Source organism: Lepisosteus oculatus, chromosome 25 (genome assembly GCF_040954835.1).
Source record: "Lepisosteus oculatus isolate fLepOcu1 chromosome 25, fLepOcu1.hap2, whole genome shotgun sequence".
In the NCBI taxonomy this organism is placed as follows: Eukaryota; Metazoa; Chordata; class Actinopteri; order Semionotiformes; family Lepisosteidae; genus Lepisosteus; species Lepisosteus oculatus.
Genome location: NC_090720.1, coordinates 6,650,539 through 6,669,963, shown reverse-complemented (window position 1 = coordinate 6,669,963; position 19,425 = coordinate 6,650,539). Strand labels below are relative to the sequence as shown.

Below are 19,425 nucleotides of genomic sequence, written 5' to 3'. Positions count from 1 at the left end.
AACCCTCCAAGTATAATAATCCACCAGGTCATGAACAAGAGAAGAAGGACCTGGAAATCCAAGCGTATTGATGTCAGGCTGCACCAGGAGGAAAGCTGAGCTGCTATTTTGTGTCCCTCACTAGGCGTCACGGTTTCAACGCAAAGGAGATGGTAACAGAAGAACGTGACCCACGGTTTGTACCCGAGTTAGCCACTGAAAGCTGCTGTCTAGTGGAAAAATACTCTTTACACTCCAACTAAAACAGAACTTGGTTTTCAAAGGTCTGCAACAGTATGCAGTCTTTCAGAAAGACACTGGCCAGCCACAGAAAAAGCAGAACCTCTTATTTTCTTATTTCACTCAACCATCATTTTGGCACCAAACTAAAACATGGACAGAGAAGGACAAAAGCAAAAAAGAGAGTAGAAAGAATGTGAATTTAAATACTATAAGCAAAGCCATTCAGAGCTTCTCTCCACCTTTTTCTGTACAGTAAAACTATACTATGGCACCCCTGAAAGTCAGAAAAAGGACAAAAGTAATGAAAATGAAATATTACTAGAAAAGGTAAATTAGCATTCAATTACAGCTAGGAATTTGTACCACTCTAATCCAATCCCTCTTTCAACTACTGATCAGTGGATGCTGCAGAGCTATGCAGATCAAGAAAACCATGCTCGGGCCAGACAATCGTCTCACACCTGCTCTGGAGGTGTGAGCCACACAAACATGGCTGGTTGTGTCTGAACTCATACTTTTCAGTCTCTGGTGACTGGCACTGAACAGCGAAAGATGAAAAGGTCAGATGGCGCGACAGGCGGTTTTACTTTCAGATCTATTACTTCCTGCTTTGGCGCTGTGTTACATATAGCAACGAGCCACCGTGGTCACTGCACAGTTCAAGTCATGACTTCCAAAGTTCAGGCTGTACAGTGTCCACAGCAGTATGTGGACTGATCGTGTATAGCAATATGCAAGAATCAAACAATATCTGGCATGCATTAGACATATTTCTAGATAGCCACGTATATTCTGAATTATTCATTAGTGCCAAGTAATCTCTTCTTGCACGTACAGTATAAGCACACTCTTTCACTTGCCTATTCCTTATGTTCAAAAACGGGCTGTAACCATGCTTCTCCCTACACTACTACATATTGTATAAACATACACTCTTGACATACACTTACACAATTGCATGTGATGCAGAAAACCACAAGTACTTTCCTACACACACACAGTCACACACTGACACTCATGTACATAAGCAAATGCACATATTTCTATGTGTGACATCTAAAAATTGTGGGGCCTTCCGATTCACTGGCATTCCGTTTTATTTACTGTTTCATTCTCACTGAAATGAAACTCCACCTTGGGTGAAAACAGACCCAAAGCAATTCGATCTGCGACTTTCAGATTAATAACAAGATGAGAAAGGCTACACATGAAAGGAAGCCATTTGGCCCACCTAGCCTGAAGATACCTATGGGTTTACATTGGTTTGGTCACAGGCAGCACGATGGCACAGTGGCTAGCACTGCTGCCTTGCAGCTCTGGGGCCCGGGGGTGCTATCTGCAGAGAGTTTGTATGTCCCCACATGTTCTTGGAGGTTTCCTCCCACAGTCTAAAGACATACTGGGAAGACTGACCCTATTGTGAGTGCGTGTGTGTTTGTGTTGGTATCTGTGTGTGCCCTGAGATGGACTGGCACCCCCTCCGGGATGTACCCTGCCTTGTGCTCTTTGCTTGCAGGGATAGGCTCCAGCTGCCCCACGACCCCGTACTGTATAAAGGATGTACAGTTTGGTCAATGTGCAGATATCCCCATATTGTGTGAACTTTTCCACAAAAACTTCGCTCCAAAAAGATGGAAATAAGTGAGCACACATACGCGCACAGCTAGTGTGTATGGTTTCCTCTGGTCACACTTGGAAAAGCAGAGCAGAGAAAACTGCACAAGTGAGCCCTTGAGGAGATTACACTGGACATGATTCATGACTTACTGAGCTCTGATTAATCCCCAATTCAGAGGCTAAGCATTAAAGCAGCCATTTCTCTCTCCTTCGAGGCTTGGAAGATTATTTAAGAATCCTGCAGCAAGTAAGAAGCATTCAACAAAAAATAATTTAAAAAGCAGTCACAAAAGATCACAAGGCTATGTGAACTTGTGTATGAGGCTGTCAGCAAACAGGATATTAACTTTCACAGTCATAAAACAATTTACAGTACAATTAGGCTATACTATCTATATTGAAACTTCATGTAGATTTGCTTTTAAAAATCGTTACAACGCAACCTTATTTCTTGCATTGTACAGTTTTTCATTTAACGTCAAAATAGAATCAAAGGTTGCTATCCTAGGTTTGAGACTGGGAAGAAACAGATATTTGCAGTTGGACTCGGGACAAGTATTATCTCCACTAAAATTCTGTCCACATGCAAAATTGATCAGGTCTTGGGGAGTGAGACTGTTCCATACCTTTGTATGCAGTGCGAACTGTACTTGTCCCCAGTTTAGGGAAGGATCAGGGAAGATACCCACTTTTTGCTTTCAGGTCATGCTACCGCTACTATGCTACTATGACAAGTCTCAGGAGTTAGGAACTGAGACTGCCAATATTCATAAAGCAGAAAGCCACCTGGAAATGGCAATCTTCCGCTGGAGCCAGACACTGCTTCCCTTGGGAAGATCCAGTTTCACCCTACTCTCCTGTTCCACTAGTTCGGAGAACAGTACACCAGACGTGTCTGTTCCAAATCGTTCATCCAATTTACTGTCCATATATACTGCTGTAAAACCTTTAATAAAAACTTTGTTTTTAAAGGTCAACGTTTTGTGTTTAATGAGATGAACACTTTTCTGTATTGTCACTTGATGACTCCATAAATCTTACAGTAGCATCTGGAGTGACAAACTGATATGCAGTACACCATCCATATATTCATCAGCATGAATAATGATAAACAAATCTCAATATTCAGACAACAATGGAGCAAGTAAGAACTGCATTATAATTCGAATTGTTTGCAGGACAAAGATTCAATGAACTTCATGATGACAAACCAAACGTGTTAGCATCTCAGGCACGATCAGTAAGACACTTGGCAGTTAATGGCTTGTCATCAGGGAACAGGATTTTGCAGAAACAACAAGCAGAGTGCATTCTGCCAATGACTGTGAGATAAAGTTGTATGTTCTGCAATGTTACCTTGAAGGCTGGAGTCTGTCTCAGGGAGCCGTGCTCGCACCCTTATAGCAGAATGTACTCAATAACACTACAGGGTCTTGTTAACAAGTGTAATATCGCCAGAGCTAGTTCCCTTTACAACACACATAGTTCCTGTCACTTTGGTATAGTGCATCTCTCTGACAAACCTCTAATATTCTGCTCAAAGGCTCATTATATTACAGGACACTTAAAAAAACCCTGTACAAAAAATCATACCATTCCAGTCAGCAGATGGTAATGCTGTATCCCAGCCCATTAACTTCACAATTATCAGAGGGAAAAGAAAACACAATGGCTTCAACCACCGCCTTCCAAATTTAATCACTCTTTCAGTCACGCATTTCATTTGCGTTTGTCTATCAGTTGTAAAATCAGCTCATTAAAGAAACAGCAAACCTTGTTAAGTATAAATGCAGAAAACAAGCACTAGCAAATACTTTATAAGAGTGGTCACTTTAAAGACTTTTTAAAGAAAAAATAATCTCAGAGATACTGTATACTGTTTTGTATGTATGAGTTTTCAGAATTCACTGACACAAGCACAGGCTGTCTGGCTCCAGCACATGCTTAATGATACTAGCACAGGTTTCCAAACAAAGGCTCAAGAGAAAGTGAAAATCATGCAAAGCCTTAGTCAGACTCATTTGTAATACTATAATATATATACAGTTTCGGTCTCCACAGTACCAGAAGGTATCGCTGCTCTAGAGGCAGTACAAAGGAGATAAACTGGACTCATGCCTGGCCTGAATGGAATGGCACACTCAGACAGATTAAAGGAACTGAATCTTTTTAGCCTGGAACAGAGAAGATTACAGAGGGGCTTGATTCAAATTCCTGAAGGGCACTGACCAAGGAATATGTCAACTTGTTCAAGATCAGCAACAAAACAAGGACTCAGGGACACTAGAATTTAAGCTTTAGAGAGTTCATAAGTGAAAACAGTAGGCACTTTTTTACACTGTGAATGAAACACTAAAGCACATTTCACAGGATTCTTTAAGAAGCAGCGTATCAAAATTCTTAAGTCAATCATTGAATTGGAAAATATAAACCGTTTTGGTTCTATTAAAAAAAATACCAGTTAAAATTAAACAAGGTATCATAATAAGAAATTGGACTTTCTGTAATTTCAAGTTCACAAACCTTTTCTCTGCAATGTAAGTGAGGGGTATTCACAGGTCTCTTGGGTTAGGTAAATCCAGATGAGTTTATAATTTCTATTTCAATTCATATCTAATTTAACTGACAACAAAACTGTCAATCTTTCAGAATATATTTAATAGTTCTAATACTAAGAAAAATGTCTTCAATGTCTTTGACAGCATTTTTAAAGGAGAAATGTGAAATCAGTACTGTTTGATTTACATAGCAGTCCAATGTAAATTTGAATTTCCAAGCATCTGTCCAATTTCTACTCGCTTCTTTCAGTTCAGGGTCATGTTAGAGTCAAAGCCTACCCCGGCAAGTACAAGGCAGGAGATTCCCTGGATGGGACTCCAGTCTATCACAGCACAGGCACGCAGGCGCACAGACGCACACCTAGGGACAATTTTCCCAGAAGCCAATTAACCTACCAGTTTGTCTTTGGAGTGTGGGAGGTAACTGGAGCACCAGAGGAAACCTATGAGAACACGGGGAGAACATACACACTCCATGAGACAGCAGCCCAGGTCTAGAATTAAACCCAGGACTCCAGCAATGCTAATCACCCCACTACCATGCCACCCAAATTGGAGTTTCATTGAAGTCAAATACTGATACTCTGTAAAACAAGGCACAGACCTTTTTGAACAACAACCCGTTCATCCTTCGAAATAATAAAATACCAAAAGTTTTTAATGTGTGTTAGGGGCTTCAGCGCTAATCTAGGCTTAATTCACATTGTGATGGATGTCAAGCATCCCATTGTACAAAGATGAATGAAAAATCTATTTACAGAAGGGTCACTGTACCAATTATTGGTGTCCCCTCTCAGCCAACCTGCATTGAAGAAATCAACTTAGGCACTGCAGATCTGTGAGTAGCACACATGGAATCCATCTCCCATCAATGAAAATCTATCTGCCCACATTGTAAAAGCACAAGGAAGTTCTCAGGATCTAGGAATTTCAGGTAGACTACATACCAACTAAACAGTTTTTCTTGCACCTTAAAGTCTGTCTTTCAGCAAATAAGGAACCGATTTTAAAAAATTCCTTCAATTAAGGCGTTTGGTAAAAACCAGTAGTTCCCAGAGTTTTCAAGCCTGCAAAAAGGAGGTCACAGAAACCCCTGTAATTTAGCTTTTTACAGCACAAGGCCGAAGCAGAATTCTGTCTCCTTCCTGTGCTTGGTTCGTACTCTGCCAGTTGGCCGAGTAGTTTTCTCGTTACGGCAGGGACAGCCAACCTGGGAACAGCTGGAAACTGTGGATCACATTCTCATGGGCCGCAAAGACAGAGTTCTCCTCCACCCTGCAGCATTTTTCCCCAATTCAAAGCAAAACGTTAAAAACAAAATGAAGGTAAGAAGTCATCTAAGTATTTGAATTAGATTCAAATCTTTTATGGTGTACAGGATGCCTACAGTTATAAGGCTTACATGCTTATAATATGTCTATATGAACATGCACTGTACAGTTCAGTTCTGACACTTTTACCCTTTTGCTTTGTATTTACTCTTCTTTGAAATATCTATTCAACAAACTAAAGATTTTCTCTTGACATGATGACACTAGTCATTCATATAACGGAAACTGCAGCACAAACACCAAACCTCTCTGCAGCACTTTCGGAATCGCACATTGCTACCACGTCCACTTCAGTTACTGCCATTAAATATTAACCACCATGAAACCGGATCAGACAGCAAATTTACAAAGTCACATTGATTTATTCGCTTAAAGAACACAGGAGAGAGTAACAGATAGCATCTGTAATTGGCAAATAACAAATTGGTTTCTAAGAAAGGTGTGGTTTACCTCTACTTCGCCAAAGCTAAGTGCCTTGTCTAGTTGAATAGCAGCACTGAGCGAAGTGTATAGTACAGATCAGAGCAAACAAACACTGGTAATCCCAAGATGAGAACTTGTCAAGACCTCTGTGACACAGGAAACAAGACAGAGATCTATGAAATCGCACAAGGTACTGAAGGTTATGTGAAGCGGTTTCAGAATTAAGACATCACTGAAAAGGGCATGAGAACTGTATCCATTCTGATGTTTGTGCATTTGCTATGCACAGAACTCTGTAAGGAAACACCCGTTTTCTAAAAATATATTATTTCAACCTAATTTTGTAATTGCCCAAAATACACGAGCACAAAGGAATTTAACACCTTTTAAAACTAACACAAATTTTCAGAAACAAGTCACTTTTTTTCAAGGGCGAAAAGGGATGTGGAGTTTTCAGTTCAGAATTCATTTGCATAAAAAATAAGTAGTTAATTAATTAACACTTATCACTTTAAATTGAGAAGCTCCCTTACCACCAGTCAGATCAAGAAAGCCATTAGAGGTGCGAAAATCAGCTTCAATTAAAAAAACTTTTAAAAGATGAGCATTTTACTACAGTATTTTTTGGTGGCAAATATCTAAAAAAAGGCAGAAAAGACACATCCTTGAAAGAACAATAACAGTACCTAAATCCACACTGTAAAACTGCATAATTACATAAATTCTTATTCATCAATGTATTTATCCACTTTTCCACTAGCCTGGTCCAGATTTAGAGTTGATAAAGCCAATAGCTAATTGTATATTTATTATAGGACACCAATTCAGATGTTTCAGTTAAAACAAATGTCTGTGCGGAGCAGGCAAGAAATGCCAAAATACCATTACAACAATAACTGCACAAATAAAAATTTAAGATATTTTAATCATTTGTTTTCTATCATAAATGAACTTTGAACCCACTCAAACTCTGTTCCCTCTAGATTTTCTTTACCACTATGAAATGTAATCGCTGTGTTGCTGAACGTTAACTTTGATGGCATCTCCCCCTAGACTGAAAAAAATCATTCTTACAGATGTTACGTACTGCTTACTTAACTCAACATGAAGAATTGGTAAAGAAAGCTGGAGATAAATCCTGCAAACACTACTCTGTATATGAGACACTCCACACTGTCCTGGGGGAGAGGAGGTGCTACATTCATTGCTCAGCACACTTCAACATGCATTCTGCTCACACAGGAAAAAAAATAGAAGCAAAGAAACAGACCACAGCTTTGGCCATCTAAGAAGCAAGGAGGCTACTGGGTCATTTACCACTGTGGCAGCTAGCCCCCAGCTACTGTGGGTAAACCACCCTTCAGAGGCCACATGTGGAATGATTAAACAGTTAGCTCACTGTCAACATGAACATACAGTACAGTTACACAGTGGGGGGCTATCATGGTAAAAAGGATGACTCTCGGCACAACAGGAATATGGAAAATGTTTGGATCTATTTATTGCAACAGTTTCAAAGATTGCTCAACTGGCTTTCGGCTTCCAGGTTTCACATGGAGACATTGCAACCTAGTAGAACTGTCTTCAAACTCAAACATTTTACAATGTGTTGAAGCCACTGCAGTTGACAGCTACAAAATGTAGCTTATATACTGTACAGGTAAGGTGACATTTCTCAGGGGATGAGGGACATATTCAGCAATTTTCCAGCTTCTCTGGACTTGGTATTCTGATGTACTCATGTTTTAAGACCTAAGAACTTGTTCCTGCTATCAGGCTTTTTACAGTACTCCTTTTTTGTTTCTCAGAGGAGCCAGTCATTTGTACAATATTCCAATTGAACCCTCCAACTGCTATACCTTCTTGAAACTCTTCAGGAGCCCAAGACCACACTCCAAGGGGTTCACTGGACACAGATGAATCGGGCTTGCCAAAGTTCAGCATTACACAACATTGGCTCTTCCAGGCACTGTGCCTGACCTAGCTGCTTAACCTCCTACAGTATGTCTTTCCAAGTACACTTTGGGGCAAAAAACAGAAAATACCAGAAAGTGATGAAATGATCTATCGAAAAAAAAGATAGTAAAACCGGTACCTTTTAGCAAACATCTCCACATTCATCTCTTCTTGCAGAACAGATGTGAGCTACTTATAAATCAGCAAAATACAGAATATTATTTTAAAAACAGTATATCCTCATGAGACACTCATACACTTCATAACAGAAACTAGTTCTTCCAAATTGTGTCACTACACAGGATTGTCGCAGACTCCTGAAGCATTTTCAACTCATTAATCAGGCATAGAGACACACAGAAGATGGTTCTGACAAAGTCCGACAGTGGGAAGAATAGGGAATTAGCTAGTTAAGAAGCATACATTCAGTCATGTACATGGAAACAATCTTCATCACATAAAAGGCTGATAAAGTCAGTGTGTTTTACTCAGGCTGGCACACCCTCTGTGATATGAGTCAAAAGATCAATTCACATCTAGTTAACCGCAATGTGGCAACCACATCCTAAAAGCACAGTACCTCATCGGATCTAACCTTCTTCCATACCACTGAGATAATTAAAAGGCGGGCACCAACAGACTTTTCTTCCTCTTTTAAATTTCGAACTATCCATTTCCTTTCACATTAGCCTGCAGCACAATTTCTTTGCACCAGTGGAATCTGCCTTGTCTTTTCTATCAGTCAGCCCTGGCTTCCCTGCAGCCTGAACGAGAAGGACAAGCATGTGGCCGAGCTTTTATCTGCCACGGAGCTGAACTGAAAGCCTCAACATGTATCCAGTCTCTGCCTCCCCATCTCTCTTCAGCGGCAATGCAAATGCCATGAGACAGCAGAAAAGAGAGAAGCCGAGGTCATAAATCAGCTCTCCTTTCTCCCATATTGCAACAGACAGGGAGCAGATCCTATTGGAGAGCTCCATCATGCAGCAGCTCTGTGATTGGTCAGAGCCCAGCTGCAGAGCATGGAGCTACACTTTACTCGGCAGTTAAGTCAGCCTTTATCTCCCTCCCTTCTGTCTCCCTCCCTGTTACCTGTCACTTCCCAGCCTCAGACTTACAGCCTCCTCTTGCGAAGTGTACTAAGCCAGTCCATTTTTGTTTTTATTTCAAAAATGGTTTCAAAAGTGCTGTTTTTCTCCATTTGATGTATCTCCATGATGTATTACCTACACTGCGTGTATAAATGTGTATATACAGACATACACTCAGTTCGTGTGGGAATGAAACCTCAAGTGGCAAATGCTTATTAATAACCAAAGCACACAGAGTGTGGGACCTGCTCCCTGAACAAAAACTACATGTACTAACCTAGAATGTAGACCTACTGTAGATCAGTGCATGAATTAAAAATACTATGTGCATAACATTTTCTTCACAAAGAACATTTAAAATAGTTAGGACAGGTCTCAGGACATATCAGTCCAAGCCATCTACCACATCGATTATGATAAAACCTGTGTCTTGCACCACATATCACATCTGTGAGAGTGACACAGAAGGGACAGATGTCTCTCACAATGGGAAACACTCTTCAAAGCCTAAAGTCACAATCCCCTGAGACCTTACCTTTTATAGGATAACTCTGATCTAGAACAGCTACAACTGGTGTTTATGGAATTTGCACCAAGAATCTAAAACTTTGTAGGGCTGTGCTATAATACTGCACAGTAAGAGATGGAGTCTTTTAGGTGAGCTGTGTAGCAAAGATGGGGATCCATCCATCCATTTTATAACCATAGATTAAATTAAGGGTTGTGTGGGAGCTACAGCCTATCCTGGCTAAAAGCCACAAGGCAAGGTCCACCCTGGACCATTGCATACCACAACCTAGAGATATTCCACAAAATTACAAGTTAATTAAAAGACATCTATAAGTGGTATAATCAAATCTGGCTAGTCAAATACGGTTTTCCTAATACATCCTGTTTATTTCCTAAGGAACTCTGAGACCCCTCTTCATGGCTTTTATCACTTACATTAGACATCAGGACCTTCAAAGCTAGGTTTGAAACTGTGAACAGGCTTGCAGATGGAAATTCCTCACAAAAACATCTTTCTCCAGTGCATCCATGTCTCAGAAAAATAACTTGGCTGGAGCACTGGCAAACCAGTGATCATCTCTCTCCTGCACAAAAGACAGCGCAATGTGATGGATATTTCTTAAATGAGATAAAAAGAGATATTCATTCGTTCAGAATAATAAATACAGTTCCTAAACAAAAGTTGTAAGAAACAAAACATAAAAGCATTTTTTCCATGAAGGCAAATTTCAGTGAAGCATATGAAGCTGAAATTTATGGGCTAACTGATTTAAGCAGAAGGCTTACTGTATGTGTGTGTTTTTATGCAATAATAGCATGTGTTATGTAAAGATACTGCTTTCATAGTTAAGTGCAGTAGGCTAAACTATATTTTTGCCAAAGGGAACAGTCTGAACAGTGCAGTATTAAGGACACCACATCCCTAAGCAAACATATGCAACTACTACACTTTACAAAACACTATGCAGTGCCTCTGCAAGCCAGCTGTGCTTCGTCAATTATCACTTCCAGAGGTCCTGCACTGGCACATGTGTCCTGGTAAGAGCAGGGCCTGGACTATGTGGCTGCTGCACTAAAGCTGTCCACTCAAAGTCTACAGAACACACAAACAACACAGGATTTTACACTATCTTGTAGAGCACTCAGGTCATCACCAAAAGAAGGATGCCCATTTCTTCACGATCAGATCAAAATACAATATTTTGAGAAAAACAGTAGTTCTGGTAACTGCATTTAAGATCTTGCTGGCTACTCAGCAGTGTACAGTACTTGGTGATTTCCAGGTTTTGGAAGTGAAGGGTTTTTAACATTGACTTGTTTCATCTCATCACAGCACCAGCAACGCGCTGAACTCTGCAGATCAGGGTCTCTTGAGGCCAGAATGATGAAGGCCAAGGAGAGACCAATCCCTTCTGAGTTTAACTAAATGCTGAAAAAGAATACAGCCAGAAAACAGGACTCATGTATCAGACACTGAATATCAGTCTTTCTGCTATCATGTGATGGTGAGAGATACTGTGACGGTACTGTGATGGTGAGAGATAAAGCATCAAACAACAGAGAGAAAACAACTGTACAACAAACTATATTTTGGAGATGTGGCACAAAAAAGTACCTAAAAACATTAGGAGCACAGAGACTATTTAGGAAAGCCCCTGTATCACATGCATCACTATAACCAGGTTAAAATATTCAACACAATTGATTCCACTGCTATGTTATATACAGTATATCTCCTAATAAAACACACAAATATTGTATTCCAAAGGTAACACAGTGCTATGTAAAAACATTTTAATGACTCATATACAGCAGCACTACAGATTGCCCTATCAGACTAGAGTGAAAAATGTTCCTAGTCAGTGCTGAGATATTCAAGCCCTGTTTTTGTTGTGTCAGCTGCTATCGTCAGCTCCACAGACACATCATTTGAAGAGAGAAAAGGGAAAGCACTGCACTTCTAGAGGCACAGCGGCAGTGCTGGAAGGTGTCATTTGTAATCTTTCGCTGCCAGACAGAGGGATTGGCAAAAAGTCAGGGGAAAAAAAAACTCCTGTCCCCTAAGCTGGTCCCTCACATTTACAATATGAAAGCTTCTAGAAAGAACCTGCTTATGTTACAGACAAACACAAAGTCAACAGGCCTGGACAGAGAGAAAACAGAATCGGAGTACTGCCTTCTTCACATTTCTAATGGACATTAAACACGAGACACTCAAAGTCCTGCAGTTATTATATTTGCATCTCTGGACAATACGCTGTACAATTGTGAGCACAAAGCTGTGGAAAACTGCTAAGCCAACGTAACAGTGAGAAAGAGAACAAAACCATGAATTCTCCAGGAGAATATCCAGAGAGGTAATTCTAATCATGAAAATAATAAGCACACCAGCAAAGGAGGCATTTTTTAAAGCAGAGATTAAATAACCCTGGTTAACCCAATTTAATCTTATTTTTTTAATTGATTGGTCTAAACACTCAAAAAGTAGATAATATAAAAATCTGCCACCATGTCTGATATTTTCTTAGGAAATAATACATCAAAAAACAACAACCAGAAACTAAACATTCTTAATATGCGAGTCAGTATAAATTGCCATTCATCAGTCCAACTGAAACACTATTACTATATTGTTAATTTTTTTAATCAATTCAATGTTATTTGAATTGGATTTGAATTTGGAGCCTAACCACATACGGTACTTACTGTAAAGCTGAAACGAGACGTTTCAAACACTGCCTGCATTCACACCTTCACTGGGATACAACCACAGAACGCCATTGGGAATAGATTCACGACAGTGAAGACTGATGTACTTAGGAACACACACAGAGAAGAAGACTTCAGGTGCTATTCCATCCAGCACTGCTGCAAACCATTGCCAACATTTGATACTACGCTGAAAGCCTACCCACAGAGCACTGGGGCTCCCCTGCGCACCACAGCTACGCATTAGAATGGGACTGAATTCATAACTCTTTAATTAACCATCACTGTCACAAGCCCATCCCCTATACCTTAAACGATGGCTGTTAAGTTCCAGAGCTGCAGTAAATTCATAACAAGGCAGACCATGAAATTCACAGGGAAGTGTGTGCCTCACTTCAGAGAAGCTACGAAATGTCCATATCAGATGAACAGTTCTTTGTCCAACGGTATCTACTGCCAGTGTTCCTTTGTAGGCTGTTGACCTGAGCTGTTGCTGTTCTTATGCAACACTGAAATAAACAAATACAGTCTCTAGCTTGCAACGTCCCTAACCATTAGCATAGCCTCCTGTGTTAGGCAAAGAGCAGTCTTGGGAAAACACCAGCACACTAAACAACAGAGAGAGCTTTCAAAACCACTCCTCTCAAGACGGCAATTTGCACTTTGTATTAAAACCCATCAATTACACTTCTGGACAGAGTGAAGCGTGTAAACCATTTGCTCTTTAATGCATCCCAAAGAAGGCACTGTGTTCTCTTTAATAACCTAATGCATCAGTTCATGATGAATAGCCTAACTGAACTGCTATGTTTACCTACAGGATAGAAACCTCTTAAAAAGGCGCTGGACTGCTAGGTTTTAGTACACACTAGCGCACAAACACACAATATACTGGAATCCATTAAATACATCCCAGAATTTAACTCAAGGTGCCACCTTTCCTTGGGGTGGTCTGTTGCGTGACAATGTTAAGTAAAGGAGTTAGGGAGGGCTTCCACGATAATCTAGCAACCAGAGTAGAGAGACACTGAAATGGGGGAAATGCTTGGATAGTCATTCTTAACACAAACACAATTATACCATTGTGGCAGTACAAAACCAGTGTAGTATGCTACAATTAGCAAAACAGTTTGTGGCTAAGTAACAATTATTCAATAGCAGGAAACATCTGCGCATACTGGATCTGGACATACATGGATGCATGTGTATGATATACATATACCGTGAACCACTGGCTTTCCAAATACACTCTGCAACACTGCAGTGTATGATGAATTGTCTTACTGGATCCCTCAGGGTTTACCACTTTCAATATAGACATTTTGCTACATATTTCATTATTGGATTGACTGTATAACCTATCTGCAATGATGTTGTAAAGACATGGATTTCAGTGACCAGCTTACCTTTATCTTGGACTAGTATCATTCACCCAAGGTTACACTGGTTAATCTGGTATTCCAGCTAATTGGGGTCTTCTGAAATCAAAACTCACTAAAAAAAGCTAAGCCTCATTCAGCTCTGCAGTACTGTGAGGGTGCACCATGATAGCATATCTCCCTGGATTCTACAGCAATGGTGAGGAGACCGCATGGGGCTAAACAGGGTCAATTTTACACTGGGAAGCAATCTGTAAAGTAAGAAACAGACTTATATCAAAATACAATACTTATGTAAATACGAATGGCAGCCAGAGCTGGTTGTTAAAAAAATAAGTAATGCTGATTACTTAGTTTATATGATATGTAAAAGGAAAAAGGAAAAGAAGAGGATGGACATTGTGCAAACTGAAATTGTAATTGTTATCATTCATCCAACCATCCATCTATTGTCAAACCACATCTTCCAGCTCCTGCAAATAATGGGTGCAAGGCAGGATACGCCCTGGATGGGATACCAGTCCATTGCAGTCCCGACACACAAACATTCACACCAGGGCCAAATTTCAAGTTTCCCAGAAGCCAATTAACCTACCAGTATGTTTTTGGACTGGAGAAGCTGGAAACTGGAGCTCTTGGAGGAAAATTCACATAAACCCGGGGAGAACACGCAAATTCCTTACAGACAGCACCCCAGGTCCTGAATTGAACCCAGGGCCTCAGCACTGTGAGGCTGCAATGCTAAACACTGCACCACCAGCCATCCCTTGATTGCTCCCTGCAACTTATTTCAAAAGCATTATTCATTTTATGCTATGAAGGGTGAATCTGTTCTCCTTTCTGCATTCCTTATTATTTAGCTGAGAAGCAAAGTCCCAGGAAAGAGCGCACTGCAAGGACAAACCCAAACTGCCAGCAAAGTTTACAAACTTGCTCCCCTTCCCAGGTCAAGCCTCGAGAGCAGTGGCAGGTGGCAGAGGGCCACACGAGACCAGCTGGGATCACGCCTCCTGACCTGCGTGAGAACTGAAATTCATTCCACTCTGGGGTTTTTAGTGCCCTTTAATTACATTAAAAAGTTGAATGAGTTTAGCAATCTGAAAATTTCTTGGAATAAAGTTTCACACTAAAGCCGATTCTCAGTATTGTCAATTGCTCCAGATTATGTAAAGTAATCCAACCACTGCACAAGCACAAGCAAAAACTTCAGCGCTTTCTCAATCTGACTTTTTCCATAAAGCATCTTTTAAGAGGAAATTCTCCAATAGGGAAAGCCTCGAAATATTTGCTTGTATAATAAAAAACATAACAGTAAAAATACTATAATTAACATAATATGCAAGAGAAAAATGTATTTTATCCTATTAAGCATTCACAGTGATAATACACAGATACAATTCTTCTCTGACCATCTGTGTTTCATTAAGAACTAACCTAAACACAAGAGAAAACTGAATTAGATGCTTAAGGTGCTATACTCTCTCCAGGTACTAATTCAGTTGTTGGCTTCTGACCACCAAAATAAGTGAGACAATTCAGCACATTTTAATGTGCTAAAGAAACGTATCCCTCTAGGGGGAATTTCAGCTATTTAAACAATATCTCTTTAAATATAGTGAACCCTGGTCATTTTAAAAAGGAAAACGCAAATTCATGTGATTATTCCTGCTTTTGTGTTAAGTTAATGTCAGCTCTGTGTTAGCTATTCTTAACTTAACTTTGGCTAGGAAATGGACAGCAAAACAAATCTGCTTAAGGGTGTTCCCTTTGAGCTTAAGATATACCTGATGTGCATGATGTGACTCATGAACATGAGAATTCATACACTAACATTTTGTCAAACCAATTTGTCATCTTTCTTTTCTCCCAGTAACTTCAAAACAAAAATCAAAACTTATTTCAGTTCAAATCTACCATGCTAACACTCGAATGAGTAAATACATTCTTTATTTAATCATTTAAATCAGAAAACGCAGTCTCACAATGCTCAATTTAATACAGTGCAGCAGGCAGAGCACCAAGAAACAGGAGAAACCTGAAGCCAACAAGCAAATTTCACTTTTGAATCAAGTGACACTTGAAACAAGATCTTTTTTCCCCTCTTATACCTGCTTTACTTAATCTGGCATCTCCATTTAGTAATAGATAAGTATAACTATTTGTTTCACAGAAGGGCAACTTGCATTTTTACATTACATTTAAGTACAAAGAACAACAGATATAATAATATGCAAGTACAATAAGAACGTTCAGCTTTGTATGCATGGCTACCTGGACTCAAACAGTATGTCTATGACACATTAACAAGAACCCCATTTACTTTAAGCTTCAGGAAGGCAGCATTGGAGAAAGCAGAGTGAACACACTCCCTCCACGATTTCACACACACTCATACTGACAACAGATTAAATCTATACACAAACATAATAAATGTGCATGTAGGCCACCTGCACAAGTAAGACCTAAGGTCTGACACTTTTAATTTCACATACACATATTTAAACAATTTGTGTAGTTTAGTAAATTATGCTTAATAAAGTAGACTTTCAATACGTGAACTGGGTGCTAACTGTGTATTGTGCCTCTCTTATAAAAAGGAAAAGGGCACAACTACTAAGTCTTCTTCAGGCTAAAATGAAACAATTCAATAAACATCCAGTAGATATTAAGAAACAATATTTAACAACTAAATCAATTGAAGAACACTTCAGATGAAGAGTGACAGCATTTACATCTGCGATTGTACATGTAGACCCATACAGAAATGTTTAAAAATCTCTTACCATGGAAATTCAAAATTTAAACAAAAAACGTTTTGCTTCATATATGATGTTTTCCAATAAAACCGAAAAATGTGAATAACAGAAAACAACAAATTGTCAGTAGTTAATCATGCATTAATGCTTATTTTCAGTTATGTATACAGTAACAAAACTCCTGAAAATCACCTAGTGTACAATATTACTGTATTCTGTTTAATTTAGGAATAATTGTTTCCTTTTAAATCAAATAACCTGTTTACTAAACAATACATAGATACAGTATGGAACTTGTAAAACAAAAATTGATTTTTTTGAAAGTCAACAGTAAAGAGCAAATATTGTCCTAGGCATCAAATATATCACTGTGAGCATGGCTCAATGAGACAGGACTCACATGAGCTTGCACATGAGCTTGGCAATGCTAGGGTGAACCTCTGGGAAACACTCCCTTCACCTCATTCTATCAGCTGTGGAAAACATCAAACCAGCTTCAAAAACAGCTGGAACTGAATCATTAGCATTTACAAAACCCTGCAGCCACTTGAAATTCTTCCATCGTAAGTGTTGGATAAAAGAAGCAAGTGGCTCCAATATATTTTTACAAATCAGTATGTAGATCATCTAATTCCCAAGAAAATTCCTGTATTCTTAGTTCTGTCTGCTACTGTTCCTTAGATCCTTAAAAGGATTAATATTACATTTAAAGTAGCAAAGACACAGTAGTTCATAAATACAAAGTAAAATAGGATACTATTAACATTAATATTTAGAATCACATTAACAATTCATACTAACCAATATACATCACTAAATAAAAATCTAGATTTAGGAGGAATTCTAAAGGTACGTTATAAAAAAAAAGTGGCAACCTTTGCCTTGCTAGATCCTGCAATTGCAAAAAGTGATTCTAATCGTTTTCTTCATTCGGAGAGCATGCATTTGAGGAAGAAAAATGACACAGAACTGCCCGTGTTTAAAAGAAACTGTGGCACTAATGAACTCAAGGGCTGTACTGCAGAAACAGACAGCTGAAACTGCGTCAACTCTCCAACTTCCAGCTTTCCCAGCAAAACTCAGAAAACTGCTCTGTGCCCTGCTGCATTAGGCAACTTACTGCACCAAAGCACTGCAACCTGCACCTACCAGCACGGCACTGGAACGCAGCCCAAAACTAATCAACCAACACCAGGCATTTCCAGAAACATAGCAAATCAATACAGTGAGAAATGATCGTAGCATGCATCCGAAACCAAAAGAGCATGACTATAAGCATTCCTGAAGCAAACAAAAAGCTTTAATTACTGAAAGATAATAGCAAATATTTTAAAACATTTTAGTACGAATTCTTAAAACAATTAAGTTGGGCATACCAATTTTTGTAAGCTACTTCTATCCTGCAACAGATGGGTGTCATAAATCATGAGCTTAATCAGAATAGGCTGTTAGAATCACAAGTCACTTGAACAAAAGGGTTAACAGCACTGTTTTTAACTACATACAGTATACACATTTATTTCTATACTTTTCCTTCCATCAAAAAGCTAGATTCTAAGACTAATGGAAGACATAACTTGCATTAAACATGATGGGGTTGCGAGGAGGAAAGCAGTAACATCCCCTGTGTAATATGGTATGCACAGATGCCTCTCTATGCAGCAGGGAAAGTGCAGAGAAAACGAGTGAGAGAGAGAGAGAAGGGCACTCTTGATAAAGACCGCTGCTGCACTGCATCTGCTACTGGTATAGAGCATAAACGCTCAAATCGGCATGCATCGTTCTCTTGCTCAGCACAAGACAAGAGACTGACAGACGACTGCAGACAGAAAATAAAAAGATAGAATGAAAGACATTTACAGAGACTTCATAAATAAATAAGAGATGAGCATGATGCACAGCCATTGTAATACAGTACCCACCTCTGTCCTCCTCCAATTTCCACTGCTGCAATCCCAGCTTTGCTTCAAAGGTGGAAACCAGGGTGGGTAAAATGAGAGTCCCTCTGGAAGGTGTGGAAAAAAAGGGCGAGAGGGAGGGGAATAAGGCAGGGTTGGTGCCCTTGCCTTGCCTCCGCTTGCTGTGTGCCTGTCAGCGTGTGTGCCTGCGTGCTTGAGTGCAAGAGCATGTGTGTGTCAGTGTGCTGGTGCACAAGCAGGAATGAGTAAGTCAGAGCCAGAGAGTAGTGCAGACGACTAAAATGCAAGCCTCCACTAACACACACACACACTCTTCTTAACCTTGCACTGTCAGCGCTAGAGTGAGCAGGCACGGGAACAGAGAGAGAGAGCCAGGGATGAACAAAGGTTTAGATGTTTTGTTAATGAAATGAGTCAAGAAAAACTGAATAACCTCCTTCTAAGCCTTGCTTGGCAGAAATTCAATTAAAACCTGGAAAGAATACATACACAGTATATTATACACGGTATATGCCACACACAAATAACTGCAGCAAAAACCTTTGACGGGATTGCAAGTCTGACGGTGTAAGTTCTCAGCCCTGAGATAAGAAGAGCACAAAGTGAACAGCTTAAGGACAATCATAGGACTAAATAAAAAAAGTCACATCACACCAGGGCTCTGAAATAACACAGCATGAATAAATTAAAAAGATTTTATTTCCATAGCGTGCTGTGGGATTTTTCAGGAATCTGTTTTTTTAAAAGGAAAAAATCCTAAATTCCAAAATACAAAGCAGGACCCTGCAGTCATAAAAACACCTTGGGAATGGTACTTATATATTTTTTGAAATATCTGTTACCGAAAAGCACTATAGTTAAAAAATGAGGAAATGCTCATTATTGTGTTTTTAACGGCATTATAACCAGAAGACAAGGGCGGAATTTAATTCTAACTTAACTGCAATTACAGCA

General features: G+C 39.5%; 1 protein-coding gene across 4 annotated transcripts in view; it reads right to left on the bottom strand.

Moving 5' to 3' along the window:
* kcnab2a (potassium voltage-gated channel subfamily A regulatory beta subunit 2a) overlaps window positions 1-19,425 on the bottom strand; it is a 153,098-nt gene that overhangs the window by 108,878 nt on the left and 24,795 nt on the right. The window contains exon 2 of one of the 4 annotated variants that reach the window (XM_069184009.1): window positions 18,475-18,557. The exons of 2 other annotated variants lie outside the window; for them this stretch is intronic. The gene's annotated coding sequence lies outside the window, so the exon portion shown is untranslated. Of the gene's footprint in view, window positions 1-10,143; window positions 10,235-18,474; window positions 18,558-19,425 lie in introns of those variants that run through there. One more of the 4 variants, XM_069184011.1, reaches the window with a different exon arrangement.